The sequence below is a fragment of the Crotalus tigris genome, unplaced genomic scaffold (genome assembly GCF_016545835.1).
Source record: "Crotalus tigris isolate CLP2741 ecotype Arizona unplaced genomic scaffold, ASM1654583v1 scf7180000017598.18339901613:2243638, whole genome shotgun sequence".
Classification (NCBI taxonomy): domain Eukaryota; kingdom Metazoa; phylum Chordata; class Lepidosauria; order Squamata; family Viperidae; genus Crotalus; species Crotalus tigris.
Window position 1 is genome coordinate 423,284 of NW_024096502.1, and position 6,843 is coordinate 430,126.

The following is a 6,843-nucleotide window of genomic DNA, read 5'->3' on the forward strand; positions in this document are numbered from 1 at the left end:
AATTCTAGGAGTTAAGGTAATAAGTCCTGACAAATTGCACATTTCCTATCTCCTTGAAAATGCAATTTAGTAGCAGCCTAAGGAGTAGTTAGAGGGTCATAAATAAAAGTAACCAAGACTTTCTATGGCTGCACTCAGCTCTGGATCATCAGATTATACTCCTACAGTCTGTGACATCACTATGCAGTATAAATGCCATTTGAAAATCATTAACAATATGGATGTGGAGTAATAATGGAAAAATCCTCCAGATTCTCCAGCTTAATAATGATAACTTCTGTCTCAGTCTGATTCAAGGCTAGCATAGATGAGACTGTGTGGCAAAATCTCTGGCATCACAACCATTTTGCAAAAGTAGTCTTCTGTATCTGGCGAACGTTACCTCATTTACCTGGCTGTACTCCATGGTCTAGAGCAATTGATGCATTACATCAGACATTTTGCAATTCTGCCCTTGCATTTAGAAATGGAATAAACTGGGTTTCCCAAAATATATTAATGATTAAGGTTTTTCTCAAGTTTCATGATGTCATAGTTCTCTGAAAGTCTTATATAGACAGACCCCTTCTTTTCCTAAGAACTTCAAGCAGCCTAGAGTGTAACACATCTGGAGAACATCAGCCTTCAGCCATGAAGACCCTTTTCCTTTTGTTTGCTGCTCTCTTGTTCTTCAGTCAAATTATTCCAGGTAAGAGACGGGGAAAAATAAGAGAGATACAGAGTAAAATATTTACATTAAATTAAATACTACAAATAGAGTATTTATAAAGTAAAATTAATATGCACAGCTCTTTATACAGGAAGACATGAGATCTTTGCCCTAGAACTGACAGTCAAAAATTCAATATTTTTTAGGAATTTAAATATTTTATTGGTAAAGAATAACAGATAAAAGATATGATAAAGTACAATAAAATATAATATTGCAAATTTAATAAACATATTTTAAAACAGTAATTAAATGAATGACAGTTGGAGAAAATAGAGATATATTTATAAAGTATTAATAAAGAAATAGTTCAGCCTTTAACATATTATTAAATCTAGTCATACAGGCCATCTAAAATGGCCATTTTTTCTCCATTTTAATACAGTATATTATTTCAATAAAACAATATTTATATAATACTTTTAGATTCTTAATATTCTATTATATTAGAATACAGATTAGAATAATGATTATAGAGAAGATATGTGAATATTCTATCAATAGTAATTACAGTTTTGAATATTAATGTAACAAGCATTGTGATTAATCCCCTGCTCAGGTAGGAGATCCTATACCATATCAGGCAAATGGTTGTCCAATTTCCTCTTAAAAACTTCTAACGTGGAGCATCCACAACTTCTGGCAGCAAGACAAATATAATATTTGAAATGAATGAGAAAATAAAGGAAGGGGATACATTAAAGCATTAGTTTTATAATAAGGGCTTTGATCTTATTAAATATTTTTCAGGGACAAAAGAAGAAATAAATACAATAATGGGATTCTTGGTTCCCCTGAAAGTGCCTAATCTAGCAAATAAAAATAGTAAAATAAATACCCAGCTGCTTCATGGACTAGTATAACATTTTACCCACCCACTGTAGATAATTGTAAGCTATTGACTAATTGATAATTGGAATTATTTAGTATCTTTTCAAAAGACTTGTCTCATTTTTTTTAAAAAAAGTTTATAATTATATTAGTTATTTATTATATCAAATAATGCAACATTAATAGGACTACCATCAGATGGCAGCAAAGTGTTTTACTTATTTCTAATCAAATTATTCTTTTTTCACTTCTGAATGGCAGGTTAATCAGTATATTGACTTCAATGTTGTCATAACCTACAGGTAATACTGTGTTCAGATAGTTAAACATTTTACAAAGGTTAGGAAACCTGGGAGCTTGCCAGAAAGTCTAATTTCAAGAAACCTGAATTTCCTGAACCCCCTTTGGCCTGTGGCTTTTAAAAAGCTTCAGAAAGCTAATTTGCTTTGATGATGCCCATCACTTTAAAAAGGGAAATGAAGCTACAAAGTTTCTTGTTTGGTCAGGGAGCTTTGCATCACTCCAACTGGGCAGGAACCCCAAAAAGCAATAGAATTGATGCACAGCACCCTGAGAAACAGTGGTTTGAAGTATCTCAGTGATAACAGGAAATCTAAAGCCAGGCTACCTAGACAAGTAGTACCTCACTATCCCCTCATCCTAGCTTCCATCTCCAAATAAAACTTCTAAGAGAAAGATGAATAGGGAAGGCGTCAATATAAACTCATTGTTTTTGTTGATTGTGACAGGAAATTCTCAGCCTGCCCCTGATACCTTAGAATGCAGGAGGAGTCATCATGGATTCTGTAAATATCAGTGCCCTGGGCAGACTTTACCTACTGGAGGGACATGTCAGTGGGGAAGGCTGGTTTGCTGTAAATCGTAAGTCAAAAGTCATTGTATTTATTAAAAGGACCAAGTAAATCCAGGAATTTTGACTGTTAATAGAAAAGTTTTATGTATGCCACAAGACGGGACATTTTCTCTTGTGGTGTCCAAGTTGACACCAATTTTGCTTGACTTTAGAAGATCTGGCTTTCCACTCTTGAGTTCCGGACTAAGCATCTACAGGCTAATATTGCCTTTTGTCTTTTGAATTGTTTTATCTTATTTTCCTTAACACTCTGATTTTCAGGTAATGGGTAGAAGGTGTGTGTGTGTGTGTGTGTGTGTGTGTGTGTGTGTGTAAGAAGGAAATATTTCAAAATATCTTCTCAAAATACTGTATTTTTCCGTGTATAAGACGCTATTTTTTGCTGCAAATACCCTGTGTCTTATACAAGTGCAGTGTCTTATACATGGAAAAATAATGGTAACCTCCGCAGCCCAGGGCATGCCTTTGTGGGTTGCCATGCCACCTGGTGCAGGTGCCAAGCCCCTGTGGGCTTGCCACTAATGGGAGGGGGGAGGAGGCAAGATTGTCGGCTGGCGGAATTTCTGGATTTGCCGGCTCAGCTGTTCAGCGCTCCGCTGAACAGCTAATCAGCAAGGAGAAACTCGCATGCCAGAGCGTCTTATACAAAGGTGTGTCTTATAGACGGAAAAATATGGTAAGTCTCACTGATTTAAATGTTCATAATGATTTGTTATCCTGTTTCTTAATAAGATTTCTTAAAAATCTATCCAGCTGCCAGTTCTGCTTTTGTATGCATTTCTTTTGTGATTATTTATTTCCTGCCTTTATTGTTTGCACAAATAACTCAAGACACCAAACATATCCGACATACCTTCCTCCTCCTGTTTTCCCCAAAACAACAACCCTGTAAGGTGGGTTGGGCTCAGAGAGAGAGAGTGGCTGGCCCAAGTCACCCAGCTGGCTTTCACGATGGCTAAGGCAAGTCTGAAATTCATGCTCTCCCACTTTTTAGCCTGGTGACTTAACCAATAGACCAAACTGGTTCCATTGATATAATTGATAATTAACTCTAACAGAAAAATGGGCTCTATCCAACAAATGAAATTTAGAGTGGAGAAAAGCAAGGTTTTACACCTAGACAGGAAAAACCAAAGGTACAAGTACAGATTAGGCAAAACCTGGCTCAAAAACAGTAACTATGAGAGGGACCTTGAGTCCTAGTGGATGATCATTTAATCATGAGCCAGCAGTGTGCGGCAGCAGCCAAAAAAGTTAATAAAATCCTTGGTTGTATAAACAGAGGCATAGAATCAAAATCAGTATTAGTACTGCTTTATAAACCACATCTGGAATATTGCATCCAGTTTTGGTCACCACATTACAAAAAAGATGTTGAGACTTTGGAAAAAATGCAAAGAAGAATAACTAATGCTCTTGATTAAAGGCTTGGAGACAAAAACATTCTAATATTCTAATATTTACATTTTGTGTGTGTGCAATTTTGCTTAATTTGGTGTAGTTTTGTAAACAATTCTTTTAAGAAAATTCAAGTTTGAACATTGCCCATAATTATTAGATCTGAAATGAGCAGAAAATAAATAAATTATAAATAAATAAATAAATTCTACTACTATTCATATTTTTAAGCGTTTTCCCCTAATGTATTTTTTTTCTTTAAAAAATACATTTGAAAGTTTAGAGCAGTGGTGGTGAACCTATGGCACACATGCCAGAGGGGGCACTCAAAGCCCTCTCTGTGGGCACGTGCGTCGTCGCCCCAGCCCCGCCTCCCCCGATGGCCCTCTCCTCATCAGCAGCCCTCCCGGAGCAGAGTCATCCCTGGGCGTGGCCCATGCAGAGCAGCGCAGCCAAAGACATGACAGGCAGACAGCAGGGACAAGACTCTGCTCTTGTGCCCCGTCGTGCATAGATGATGCTGTGGGCCCCAGGCGGAGGACATGGCCATCATGGTGCTGTTGGGCCGCCTGGGCGATCTGCTGTGGCAGGCCATGGAGGCGATGGGTGGCCCTGCAAGTGGGCAGGGCAGAGGCGGGTTTTGGCACTCGGTCTCTAAAAGGTTCACCATCACTGGTTTAGAGAAATGCAAATATAGAAGCATAATTACATTTCAACTATTATGGTTAGGAATCACAAATTAAATAAGGTTCCATTCAAACAAAAGGCAAGCAATTGTTTGTTTTCCCTACCAGTACTGCACCATTAAAGCAAAGTTATGGAAATTTTACTTTAGAAACTTCCAAATCTCATGATTCCAAAACTTCAAGGAGATAAATTATCCCAAGAGATTCTTTTATGCAGAATGTACCTTATATCTGATTTGGCTTCTTATTGAAACCCTTCTCTTTATTAGCACTTCAGATCAGATTAAATTATTAGAATTCAAAGAAGCTTTGAAGATCAACTAAATCAACTTCCTCCTCAAGTGTATGCCTCTAGCTTTTACATTTATTATATTGCACAGATGTTCTTCCAAACCTTTCTATTCATTTCACTTTTTAGAGTGACATAAAACAAGCCAGCTTCTGCTTATGTGACTACCTTTCTATTAATTACTACAATGGCAGAGCAAATAGATGGTGGACAGAATAACTACTTTTTAAGTTTGTATAAGGCAAAAAAATACTGTATTGTAATTAACTGTTCTTTCTCTCTTTCTAGTCCTTGGAATCAGAGAAGGTGGTAATCAACTCAACCATAGACAAAGCAAGACTTCTGGATTCTAGAGAAATACATGCTGACTTTGGAAATTGGTGGCTTCAGCTTCAAAGTCAAGAATAAAGAGTTATTTGTTTGGACTACAAAACAGACATAATGTTCTGCAAATAAATTCACACTCCTGTCCACCTTCTCCTCTCCTTTTAAAATTATTCATTTTTTTTTACTTAAGGGGAAGTTTCAGAAACGATTAAATAAATCAGTTAGAGTTCTCTGTATAGAAATTTGGAAATAAAAGTTGATCCCAAATTAAGAAATAATTAGGTAAATTTTAGAAATAGGCTGTAATGTCAAAAGATAACAGGTTATGGATATTTTAAACAAAGGAAGGCAATAAAGAAGGGACAAGAAACTACTTACTTTTCTGGAATTCTGTGGAAGAAATTTACATTTTTACTTACAAAAAATAAATTACAGAGCTAGTATAATCTATTCCCTTGTGATATGCATGAAAATATATCTCATTTAAATATCTGCACAATTATGCACCTTCTGCTTCATTTGCATATACTTGTTTCTTGTGGCTTCCACCTTTTTTCTCCTCAAAAGTTTTCTATATCTATCATCTCTGTCTCCCTCTAAAGATTTTTAAAGAGAAAGATAAAAACTAATACAAACTAATTTCAAGTAAAAAAAACAAAAAGAGAAGAAATAAAAGAAAAAGCTAAAAGTGCAAGAAGGAAAAAAAAGAACTAAAATAAAAATGATAGGAAAGAGAAACAAAGAAGTTGCTTCAAATCTTCTTTACAGTAGTTATAAGTACAATTATACAATTGCCTCTTACTTTATGGTTACAATATGTCTCTCTTCTTTCTAGAATCTATCCGGTCTAATCATCAAACCCATAAATTATAAATTCATTTTTCCCCATATCATGCAAAAAGTTCATAAGGGGTCTATAAGTCGGCAATAAACATGGATATTGTCTTTTTTCTGTTCAAAGAAGTCATTTTTTTTTTCAAAAGCAGTATAAATTGTGAAGTCTGCAATTTCAGGCATGCCCATGAGAGTTTGAACATAAAAAAAAACTTTATGCATTTACACTGAATGTTATCGCCTTTTTTCTATTAATGTTCCTTAGTCTTGTAAAACCTACTAACAAACTCAAATAAAATACAGATCTTAAAGCAGATTTGAGAGTGTTTATTATTGATTTTCCCATTCAGACGATTTCAAGATGTATTGGATGACAAATCCTACCATTTCATCCCATCCATTATAACAAGAGGAGCAGGCTGAAGAAAGCATCTCTATTACCCAAAGGTGCTTTTTCAAAAAGCAACTGGACTTTCTTTGTTTTTTCTCTTAAAGATATTTAACTTCTCATCCAAGAAGCATCTTCAGCTCTGAATATATTTCAGTTCTGAAGATGCTTCTTGGATGAGAAGTGAAACATCTTCAAGTCCAATTGCTTTTTGAAAAAGCACCATTGGGACAACCATGATCTGGATGACTGAGAATCTCCATAGACATATCTAATATCTTACTATTATGAATTAGTTGAGATTGTACCTCTGGAACCCTTTCTTTTTAAAAAGTGTGCTTTAAATCAAACTAATTCAAAAAGAAGTAACAGTTTGAATAAAACAGGATTCTTCCAAAGTTCATTGAATTCAAACTGTTTCATAGATATGGTAACAAACGATTTATCCACATAACCAGCTTTCCCTAGCATGAGGAGGGCCACTGACCTACCAGCCTCAGCTTACCA

The 6,843-nt window shown here is 35.5% G+C and overlaps 1 long non-coding RNA gene across 1 annotated transcript; it reads left to right on the plus strand.

The window, feature by feature from the left end:
• The first annotated feature begins 533 nt into the window (after positions 1-533).
• LOC120318523 lies at positions 534-6,264 on the plus strand. The gene is made up of 3 exons (XR_005559529.1): positions 534-688; positions 2,290-2,422; positions 5,076-6,264. It is a non-coding gene; the product is annotated as an uncharacterized LOC120318523 (long non-coding RNA).
• The last annotated feature ends 579 nt before the right edge of the window (positions 6,265-6,843 follow it).